This window comes from Dendrobates tinctorius, unplaced genomic scaffold (genome assembly GCF_039654945.1).
Source record: "Dendrobates tinctorius isolate UK_male_01 unplaced genomic scaffold, ASM3965494v1 ptg000015l, whole genome shotgun sequence".
In the NCBI taxonomy this organism is placed as follows: Eukaryota; Metazoa; Chordata; class Amphibia; order Anura; family Dendrobatidae; genus Dendrobates; species Dendrobates tinctorius.
This window is the reverse complement of record NW_027361683.1, coordinates 28,079,997-28,092,101: the sequence shown is the minus strand read 5'-3', so window position 1 is coordinate 28,092,101 and position 12,105 is coordinate 28,079,997. Positions and strand designations below refer to the sequence as shown.

General features: G+C 43.9%; 1 protein-coding gene across 7 annotated transcripts in view; it reads right to left on the bottom strand.

The window, feature by feature from the left end:
• DLGAP3 (DLG associated protein 3) overlaps positions 1–12,105 on the bottom strand; it is a 943,374-nt gene that overhangs the window by 302,295 nt on the left and 628,974 nt on the right. The gene's annotated exons all lie outside the window — the stretch shown is intronic.

Genomic DNA, 12,105 nt, shown 5'->3' with positions numbered 1-12,105 from the left:
GCAGCCAGGATCGTCCATCTGGGTAATCGGTACTCGGACGCGTCCGCTCTTCGCCAGTCCTTACATTGGCTGCCCATTCATTATAGGATCCAATTCAAAGTACTTGTTCTCACCCACAAAGCTCTCCACAGTGCGGCACCCCCTTACATCTCTTCTCTCATTTCTGTCTATCGGCCTAGCCGATCGCTGCGCTCTGCAAACGACTTTCGACTAACCTCTGCACTAATCCGTACCTCCCACTCCCGACTCCAAGACTTCTCCCGTGCTGCTCCTATCCTCTGGAATGCTCTACCCCAAGAAATCAGGACTATCCACAATTTGCATAGTTTTAGGCGCTCCCTCAAAACACACCTGTTCAGAGCGGCCTATCACATTCACTAATCAAAGTCATTCTCTGTGTAAGTGTGCGTGCGTAGCCCATTCACTATCTCCATCCATCCTCCACTCCTGCAAGATGGCTGGACCTTCATTGTAAATACACCATTGTAAATACACACCTGTACTCTGTATCTCCCTCACCTCATTGTAGATTGTACGCTCTCACGAGCAGGGTCGTCTTATTTCGTCTTATTTTGCTTTAATTATTGTATTGTTAGCGTTGTTACTTATGACTTGTGTTTTGAAACTGTTAAACTGTAAAGCGCTGCGGAATATGTTGGCGCTATATAAATAAAGATTATTATTATTATTATTATTAGCTTGAGCATGCAAGGACTGAGCTGGAAACGAAGACCTCAGGAGGCAGGAAAAAATCACCAGCAGGGATAGAGGGAATCGGCTGTCTTAAATCCGATCAGAAACTCCAGATGTCCAATCGTCCTCCTCATTATCAGCTGGCAGACCTGTGTTAATTAGATCAGCTCCATTACCTCCTGTAACCACCAGAGGGAGCCCGGAAAGTTCGCTAGTAACCAGAGGTAGGCCAGAAAGTGAATTCACAACATCGGCCTTTATGAAAAAGTGGCAAGAATAAAGACATTTTTGGAAGTAAGCAATAAGAAGTCCTGTTTGCAGCTTGTCAAAAGCGACAAAGGACAAAGCTAGCATGTGAAAGAAGGTGCTGTGGTCAGATGAGACCAAAGTAGAACTTTTTTGGGCTAAATGCAAAACACTATGTGTGGAGTAAAAAGGACTGGAAACTAATCAGAGTTGGTAGGAAGATGGATGGAGATAAATACAGGGCAATCCTGAAGAAAAACCTCTTAGAGGCTGCAAAAGAGTTGGGCGCAGTTTCACTTTCCAGCAGTAAACAACCCTAAACATATTGTCAGAGCTACAATGGAATGGCTAAGATGAAAAAAGATGCATGTGTTTGAATGGCCCAGTCACAGTCCGGACCTAAATCTCATTGAGAATCTATGGCAAGACTTGAACGTTGGTGTTCACAGACACTCTCCATCCAATCTCGCTGAGATAGAGCGCGTTTCCAAAAAAGAAATGGCAAACATTTCAGTCCAAAGATGTACAAAGCTGGTAGAAACATACCTCCAAAGAGTGGCAGCAGTAATTGCAGGTAAAGGTGGACCTACAAAGTATTGACTCAGGGGGGCTGAATACAAATGCACCTCACAATTTTCAGATTTATATTTTTAAAATAATTAGAAAAATATGTGTCATTAATTTTATACATCACAAATACTTGCTACTTTGTGTTGGTTTATCATAGTAAATCCCAATAAAATATATTTAAGTTTGTGGTTGTAGCATGGAGAAATGTGGAAAAGATCATGGAGTATATTTTTTCAAAGCACTATATGCTTACTTCCCTTGAAAATCAAAAGATGTCCAGCAGTGCCATGAATTTATAACTGGCAAAAATCAGTGAGACACCCATCTACTGTCCTGAGAAGTTTGGCTATCATTCGTCTTTATTGATGAATTATGTAAAATTTGTAATACTTGGCCTTAACAGAAGGCAGTTTGCTTGCCAAAGGGCTGGAGAGTGGTACAATAAGGAGTGTTTGCAGATAACAGTGAAGCATGGTGGAAGTTTCTTGCAAGTTTGCGGCTTCATTTCAAAAAATGCAGTTGAGGTCTTTTTCAGAAGAAATGTTGTTCCTAATGAGAAATACAGGCAAAAACTTATTCATCATGCAACACCATCAGCCAAGAGTGTAACTGGCTCCTAATTTTTTTGTGCAGCAGGAAAACAATCCCAAATGTACAGCCAGTGTCATTAAGAATTATCTTCAGCTTAAAGAAGCGCAGTTTTGGAAGAGATGATATGGCCCCTACAGAGTCTTGATCTCAACATCAAGTCTGTGTGGGATTAAATGTAGAGACAGAAGGACTTTGCATAAGCCTACATCCAGAAGATCTGTGGTTAGGTCTCCAAGATTTTTTAATCAACTTCTCTGCCGAGTTCATTTAAAAACTATGGGTAAGTGTACCTAGAAGAACTGATGCTTTGATGTTGTTTGGAAGGCCATTGGTGGTCACACAAATTATTGATTTGATTTAAATTTCTCTTTTATTCAGCCACTTTTTATTTTGCTAATTGATAAATATGAACTGTTAACACTATTTTTTATGCATTTTACTTTGTTGCCACACCAGGCTAAAACTATTGCACATTACTGTATTTGTTTTTCACTAAGATCCTAGACTTTAATTTTCTGTTAGGACCCACATGTGGGTGATATCAAAAAGATGGGTAATGGGCGGCATAAACACTGTTCCAATGTTCAGGGATAACTGCAACAATGATGGCATTGTGGCTCAGTGGTTATCACTGTTACTTTGCAGCACTGGGGTCCTGGGTTCAAATCCCACTAAGAACAACATCTGCAAGGAGTTTGCATGTTCTCACCATATTTCAATGGGTTTCCTCCCACAAGTTAAAAACATACTGCTAAGGATTTTAGATTGTGAGCCCCAATGATGACAATGATGATGACGTCTATAAAACGCTATGGAGTCATCGGCGCTATATACCGTAATTGAGTCAAATAAATAAATACATTTAGATGCATATATTTAAAATAGAAAGTAACTTCAGTATGTCCTAATCATAACATGGTTTATCTCATCACTTGTCATATCACTTGTCATGAATCTACAGTTAGATATGCTATTGATATGATGTTAATAAACTTTTTGCTATTTTATATGCTCCTTTGTCCTCCCATCTTCACGTTCTTTTGGAGCTTAAGCTTGTTTTTTAGCTTTTGTGTGCCAATTGGCACGGTTTGCCTCTGAATATATCATGCTACCTGGTATTGTTCTCTTAACTTATTCTGTGTTTAACACAGCGTTTTACAGGATCACAATAGACTTTAGAGCGCGTGACTCTACTTGGCGCGCTCAGATTAATGATACATTTAAGGATGGTTTTAATGGGGGTACGGATGAACCCAATGGTGATTTAACTGAAGCTATCAACCGCTTCAAAGAGCTTCTATGCAAAAGAACGAGGGTATGGTGGAACCATGCCTTCTTGGAAAAATACTTGGAAGGGGATTTAATCCCCCGTGGCCTGAGAATCCAGGTTTGCCCCTCATTCCCCATACCCGATGAGGATTTAAAAAAAAAGTGAGAGGAACTTTCGAACACTTGCTCCTATGGCTATATGGCACTATTAAAAGGGATGGATGCCCATACTCTGACAGAGATTGAGAAAGAAATTGAATCTATTCAGGTTACTCTTAGAAAGGATATGACACCAGAAGCCTTGAAAAAATTAAATGAAGACATAGATGCTGAATTACAAAAATGGGCCAATGACATACAGAGTACTAAAGCTCGAAAATTTAAACACGATATACGCGACAAGCAATCTGAGAATGTTTACCAGTGGCGTACCTCTAATGATCGTTCACGCCCACGTAATAGAAACTTCTCTTATTCAAGATCTCGGTCAGCCTCTGCCAGGTCAAATATCTCACGTGAAGAGAATATTTCCCAAAACACCCATCCCCCGAATGAGGCATCCATGCCCTCTACCAGCAAAAAGATGCATACACGCCAGGCCTCTAGGAGCAAGAACCATATTGGTAAACAGCCCTCTTCTGGTGTTCAGGGAGGTCTTCAGGAAATAAATCTGTCTACTAGGTCTCTCACATCCGCCCAATTGGAGGTTTTGTTTCGTGGCCTGACTTTCTCTCCAACTAACGCCTTTGATTACTTCACAGCCGTGAAGGATTTACATCTTTTTTCATGGAATCTTGCACTGAAGAAATTACATCACAAGAGGAACACTTCCGGAGATATGTTGACCGAGACTGAGGGAGAGGCATTGAGGATACTGGAAGAACTTCTTGATGAACAATCTGCTCCTTCCAGAAGTAGGTATCCACCTGCCATATTGCCTAAGTCCTCCAAATTTCACCCCTTGACCTTATGTCCAGCGGTAAAGATATTTACAAAACTGGTACCAGAAGACCTAAAATCATTATCTTCCCACCACAAATTTGATAACCTCACACTCAGCCAGCGTCAGGCTATCAAAGAACTGCAATCTTTTCAAGACATAGTGATCACACCAGTGGACAAGGGGGCGATTATTGTGATTTGGCCTTCCGATAAATACGAGAAAGAGGCGTTACGCCAACTGAGGGATACAGACACTTACACCAAATTGTCACATAACCCAATGTCCTCTTTCTCATCTTGGTTACAACAAATTCTTCTCTGGGCTGTGGAGGATGGTACTATTGATAAAAAGGTGTTGGAAGGTTTGATGGTCAGGTCCCCCAAAATAGCTACCTTTTATCTCCTCCCGAAGATCCGCAAAGATGCCCTCAACCCTCCGGGGCGTCCGATCGTGTCCGGTATTGACAGCTTATGTGATCCTGTCTGTAGATTTATTGACTACTATTTAAAACCTCTGGTAGAAACTTTACCATCTTATGTCCGTGACACAACGGACATCCTGGCACGTGTTGATGGCGTCTTTGTGGATGAGGGGGTCCTCCTGGCTACTACAGACACACAAACATTGTATACCTGTATTGACCATAGCCATGGTCTGTATGCAGTTCGCCTCTTCCTTGGGTCCTCCGACCTGGACGGCCCCTTATGTGAGCTAATTCTCGAGCTGCTGGGTTTTGTCCTTTCCCACAACTTTTTTGTATTCAAGGATATTTTTTATTTACAGAGGCGGGGCACAGCCTTGGACGCGTCCAGTGCGCCTTCGTACGCAAACCTCTTCCTATCGCCTGGGAGAGTTCCATTTTCGGTGACGCGGGTGCACTGGCAGCAAACCATGTGCTGTGCTGGCTGAGATATATTGATGACATCTTTATGTTGAGGAGGGGCACTGCCCAGCAGCTCGAGACTTTTTTGGACCAGCTTAATCATAATTCTCTTAACATTAATTTAACCTTTCAATATGATGCATGTAAGATTGACTTTGTGGACATCAGTTTTTCAACTGATGGTGCCAGAAAACTTCAGATTGATGTTTTCAGAAAGTCCACTTTGGTCAATGCACTATTGCATGCTGGGTCCGCTCATAATTAGTGTTGAGCTTTCCGATACCGCAAGTATTGGGTATCGGCCGATATTTGCCGTATCGGAATTCCGATACCGAGTACCGATACTTTTTTCGTATCGGATACCGGAATCGGAAGTCCAAAATGCAATGAGCCACTTTTGTGGCTCTGATTGGCAGCCGAAATGACGTCATCATGATGCGCCGTCAGTTCGGGCCTTCGGGGGGGCTGTGCCGACTGTCCGGGGGTCTGTACCGGCCTGCCGGTGGTCTGTGCAGGCTCCGGTGGTCTGTGCCGGCCTGCCGGGGGGCTGTGCCGGCCTGCCGGTGGTCTGTGCAGGCTCCGGTGGTCTGTGCCGGCCTGCCGGGGGGCTGTGCCGGCCTGCCGGTGGTCTGTGCAGGCTCCGGTGGTCTGTGCCGGCCTGCCGGGGGGCTGTGCTGGCCTGCCGGTGGTCTGTGCAGGCTCCGGGGGTCTGTGCAGGCATCATCCGATGGGACTACAAGTCCCATCGGGCGATGCCTGCTACCATGACAGTGATTGACACATTACCCAATGATGGGACAGTAGTAGTCCCATCATCCGGCTAATGTGTTGAATGTAAAAAAAAAAAAAAAAATTACATGCTACATACATGCTACATACATGCTACATACATACAACATGCATACTACATATATACTACATGTAACATACATACTACATATATACTACATACTACATGCATACTACATACATGCTACATGCTGCATACATGCTACATACTACATACATGCTACATATATACTACATACATAATACATATATACTACATGCATGCAACATACATACAACATATATACTACATGCATGCAACATGCATACTACATATATACTATATACAGTGGGGCAAAAAAGTATTTAGTCAGTCAGCAATAGTGCAAGTTCCACCACTTAAAAAGATGAGAGGCGTCTGTAATTTACATCATAGGTAGACCTCAACTATGGGAGACAAACTGAGAAAAAAAAATCCAGAAAATCACTTTGTCTGTTTTTTTTTCATTTTATTTGCATATTATGGTGGAAAATAAGTATTTGGTCAGAAAAAAGCAAACAAGATTTCTGGCTCTCACAGACCTGTAACTTCTTCTTTAAGAGTCTCCTCTTTCCTCCACTAATTACCTGTAGTAATGGCACCTGTTTAAACTTGTTATCAGTATAAAAAGACACCTGTGCACACCCTCAAACAGTCTGACTCCAAACTCCACTATGGTGAAGACCAAAGAGCTGTCAAAGGACACCAGAAACAAAATTGTAGCCCTGCACCAGGCTGGGAAGACTGAATCAGCAATAGCCAACCAGCTTGGAGTGAAGAAATCAACTGTGGGAGCAAAAATTAGAAAATGGAAGACATACAAGACCACTGATAATCTCCCTCGATCTGGTGCTCCGTGCAAAATCCCACCCCGTGGGGTCAGAATGATCACAAGAACGGTGAGCAAAAATCCCAGAACCACGCGGGGGGACCTAGTGAATGAACTGCAGAGAGCTGGGATCAATGTAACAAGGCCTACCATAAGTAACACACTACGCCACCATGGACTCAGATCCTGCAGTGCCAGACGTGTCCCACTGCTTAAGCCTGTACATGTCCGGGCCCGTCTGAAGTTTGCTAGAGAGCATTTGGATGATCCAGAGGAGTTTTGGGAGAATGTCCTACGGTCTGATGAAACCAAACTGGAACTGTTTGGTAGAAACACAACTTGTGTTTGGAGGAAAAAGAATACTGAGTTGCATCCATCAAACACCATACCTACTGTAAAGCATGGTGGTGGAAACATCATGTTTTGGGGCTGTTTCTCTGCAAAGGGGCCAGGACGACTGATCAGGGTACATGAAAGAATGAATGGGGCCATGTATCGTGAGATTTTGAGTGCAAACCTCCTTCCATCAGCAAGGGCATTGAAGATGAAACGTGGCTGGGTCTTTCAACATGACAATGATCCAAAGCACACCGCCAGGGCAACGAAGGAGTGGCTTCGTAAGAAGCATTTCAAGGTCCTGGAGTGGCCTAGCCAGTCTCCAGATCTCAACCCTATAGAAAACCTTTGGAGGGAGTTGAAAGTCCGTGTTGCCAAGCGAAAAGCCAAAAACATCACTGCTCTAGAGGAGATCTGCATGGAGGAATGGGCCAACATACCAACAACAGTGTGTGGCAACCTTGTGAAGACTTACAGAAAACGTTTGACCTCTGTCATTGCCAACAAAGGATATATCACAAAGTATTGAGATGAAATTTTGTTTCTGACCAAATACTTATTTTTAGAGTTGAGCGACTTTTGCTTTTTTAGGGTCGCGTTTCATTTCGTGAAACCCGACTTTTCCAAAAGTCGGGTCGAGCAAGATCGTCCGATTATAGGGAAAAGTCGGGGTCGTCCCGAAACAAGAAACCCAATGTAAGTCAATGGGGAATAAAAGTCGGCAGTGAGAGGAAGACAGGAAACACACCTACAGTGCCCATTTGAATGCCAAAAGCATCAATTCTTCTTACTTAAGCTTGTCAACCTTAATTAACTTCATAATACAAGTTACGCACTGAAAAATGGGGGTTATTTGGCTAAATTTGTGGGGGGGGAGGGCTGGCTGCAGGTTTTCATGTGCCCTGGGCGAAAGAGCGCCCCTTTAACACATACCACAACTCATCATGCTCCGATACGGCAGAGAAATAGCGGTATAGTACAATGAAAAATACCTCACTTTTTACATCTCATGACGAGGCCCATCTATTTCTCCATACAAAATCATTGGTCCCATATAATGTTTGAAACAGTATATGATGAGCTCCACATAATGCTACAGTATATGTTGGTCCCCATGGATGAAGCTCCACTGTCTTATGGGCCCAAATAATGCTCCAAACATAATGGGCCCCATTTCTAATGCTCTAGTGTATAATGGGCCCTGTAAATGCTGCTCCAGTGTCTGATGTCCACCTTTGGAATGTTCCAGTGTATGGTGGGCCCCATCTATCATTCTCCAGAGTATAGTGCTCCCCAAAAATTGCTGTCCCAACATAGAAAACAATCAAATAAGTCTCCTCGCTAGGGAATCCCTGTACTTGTCTGGACAGGTGCTGTAGCTTGCTTAACAGCTCGCCAGCCGTTCTCACGCCCAGTATGGATTGCACGTGATTGCACAAAGGTTAGAAAGGGTACCGTATCCCTGGATAACATGTATGGATAGCGTACACATTCAAAATATATGTCTATACAGCATGAGGCAGGCTCAGACGGTGTTAGGCCCAGTATGGATTGCACGTCATTGCACAAAGGTTAGAAGGGGTACCGTATCCCCGGATAACATGTATGGATAGCGTACACATTCAAAATATATGTCTATACAGCATGAGGCAGGCTCAGACGGTGTTAGGCCCAGTATGGATTGCACGTCATTGCACAAAGGTTAGAAAGGGTACCGTATCCCTGGATAACATGTATGGATAGCGTACACATTCAAAATATATGTCTATACAGCATGAGGCAGGCTCAGACGGTGTTAGGCCCAGTATGGATTGCACGTCATTGCACAAAGGTTAGAAGGGGTACCATATCCCCGGATAACATGTATGGATAGCGTACACATTCAAAATATATGTCTATACAGCATGAGGCAGGCTCAGACGGTGTTAGGCCCAGTATGGATTGCACGTCATTGCACAAAGGTTAGAAGGGGTACGGTATCCCCGGATAACATGTATGGATAGCGTACACATTCAAAATATATGTCTATACAGCATGAGGCAGGCTCAGACGGTGTTAGGCCCAGTATGGATTGCACGTCATTGCACAAAGGTTAGAAAGGGTACCGTATCCCCGGATAACATGTATGGATAGCGTACACATTCAAAATATATGTCTATACAGCATGAGGCAGGCTCAGACGGTGTTAGGCCCAGTATGGATTGCACGTCATTGCACAAAGGTTAGAAGGGGTACCGTATCCCCGGATAACATGTATGGATAGCGTACACATTCAAAATATATGTCTATACAGCATGAGGCAGGCTCAGACGGTGTTAGGCCCAGTATGGATTGCACGTCATTGCACAAAGGTTAGAAAGGGTGCCGTATCCCCGGATAACATGTATGGATAGCGTACACATTCAAAATATATGTCTATACAGCATGAGGCAGGCTCAGACGGTGTTAGGCCCAGTATGGATTGCACGTCATTGCACAAAGGTTAGAAAGGGTACCGTATCCCCGGATAACATGTATGGATAGCGTACACATTCAAAATATATGTCTATACAGCATGAGGCAGGCTCAGACGGTGTTAGGCCCAGTATGGATTGCACGTCATTGCACAAAGGTTAGAAAGGGTACCGTATCCCTGGATAACATGTATGGATAGCGTACACATTCAAAATATATGTCTATACAGCATGAGGCAGGCTCAGACGATGTTAGGCCCAGTATGGATTGCACGTCATTGCACAAAGGTTAGAAGGGGTACCGTATCCCCGGATAACATGTATGGATAGCGTACACATTCAAAATATATGTCTATACAGCATGAGGCAGGCTCAGACGGTGTTAGGCCCAGTATGGATTGCACGTCATTGCACAAAGGTTAGAAAGGGTACCGTATCCCTGGATAACATGTATGGATAGCGTACACATTCAAAATATATGTCTATACAGCATGAGGCAGGCTCAGACGGTGTTAGGCCCAGTATGGATTGCACGTCATTGCACAAAGGTTAGAAGGGGTACCATATCCCCGGATAACATGTATGGATAGCGTACACATTCAAAATATATGTCTATACAGCATGAGGCAGGCTCAGACGGTGTTAGGCCCAGTATGGATTGCACGTCATTGCACAAAGGTTAGAAGGGGTACGGTATCCCCAGATAACATGTATGGATAGCGTACACATTCAAAATATATGTCTATACAGCATGAGGCAGGCTCAGACGGTGTTAGGCCCAGTATGGATTGCACGTCATTGCACAAAGGTTAGAAAGGGTACCGTATCCCCGGATAACATGTATGGATAGCGTACACATTCAAAATATATGTCTATACAGCATGAGGCAGGCTCAGACGGTGTTAGGCCCAGTATGGATTGCACGTCATTGCACAAAGGTTAGAAGGGGTACCGTATCCCCGGATAACATGTATGGATAGCGTACACATTCAAAATATATGTCTATACAGCATGAGGCAGGCTCAGACGGTGTTAGGCCCAGTATGGATTGCACGTCATTGCACAAAGGTTAGAAAGGGTGCCGTATCCCCGGATAACATGTATGGATAGCGTACACATTCAAAATATATGTCTATACAGCATGAGGCAGGCTCAGACGGTGTTAGGCCCAGTATGGATTGCACGTCATTGCACAAAGGTTAGAAAGGGTACCGTATCCCCGGATAACATGTATGGATAGCGTACACATTCAAAATATATGTCTATACAGCATGAGGCAGGCTCAGACGGTGTTAGGCCCAGTATGGATTGCACGTCATTGCACAAAGGTTAGAAAGGGTACCGTATCCCTGGATAACATGTATGGATAGCGTACACATTCAAAATATATGTCTATACAGCATGAGGCAGGCTCAGACGATGTTAGGCCCAGTATGGATTGCACGTCATTGCACAAAGGTTAGAAGGGGTACCGTATCCCCGGATAACATGTATGGATAGCGTACACATTCAAAATATATGTCTATACAGCATGAGGCAGGCTCAGACGGTGTTAGGCCCAGTATGGATTGCACGTCATTGCACAAAGGTTAGAAGGGGTACCGTATCCCCGGATAACATGTATGGATAGCGTACACATTCAAAATATATGTCTATACAGCATGAGGCAGGCTCAGACGGTGTTAGGCCCAGTATGGATTGCACGTCATTGCACAAAGGTTAGAAAGGGTACCGTATCCCTGGATAACATGTATGGATAGCGTACACATTCAAAATATATGTCTATACAGCATGAGGCAGGCTCAGACGGTGTTAGGCCCAGTATGGATTGCACGTCATTGCACAAAGGTTAGAAAGGGTAACGTATCCCTGGATAACATGTATGGATAGCGTACACATTCAAAATATATGTCTATACAGCATGAGGCAGGCTCAGATGGTGTTAGGCCCAGTATGGATTGCATGTCATTGCACAAAGGTTAGAAAGGGTACCGTATCCCTGGATAACATGTATGGATAGCGTACACATTCAAAATATATGTCTATACAGCATGAGGCAGGCTCAGACGGTGTTAGGCCCAGTATGGATTGCACAGCATTGCACAAAGGTTAGAAGGGGTACCGTATCCCCGGATAACATGTATGGATAGCGTACACATTCAAAATATATGTCTATACAGCATGAGGCAGGCTCAGACGGTGTTAGGCCCAGTATGGATTGCACGTCATTGCACAAAGGTTAGAAAGGGTACCGTATCCCTGGATAACATGTATGGATAGCGTACACATTCAAAATATATGTCTATACAGCATGAGGCAGGCTCAGACGGTGTTAGGCCCAGTATGGATTGCACGTCATTGCACAAAGGTTAGAAAGGGTACCGTATCCCCGGATAACATGTATGGATAGCGTACACATTCAAAATATATGTCTATACAGCATGAGGCAGGCTCAGACGGTGTTAGGCCCAGTATGGATTGCAC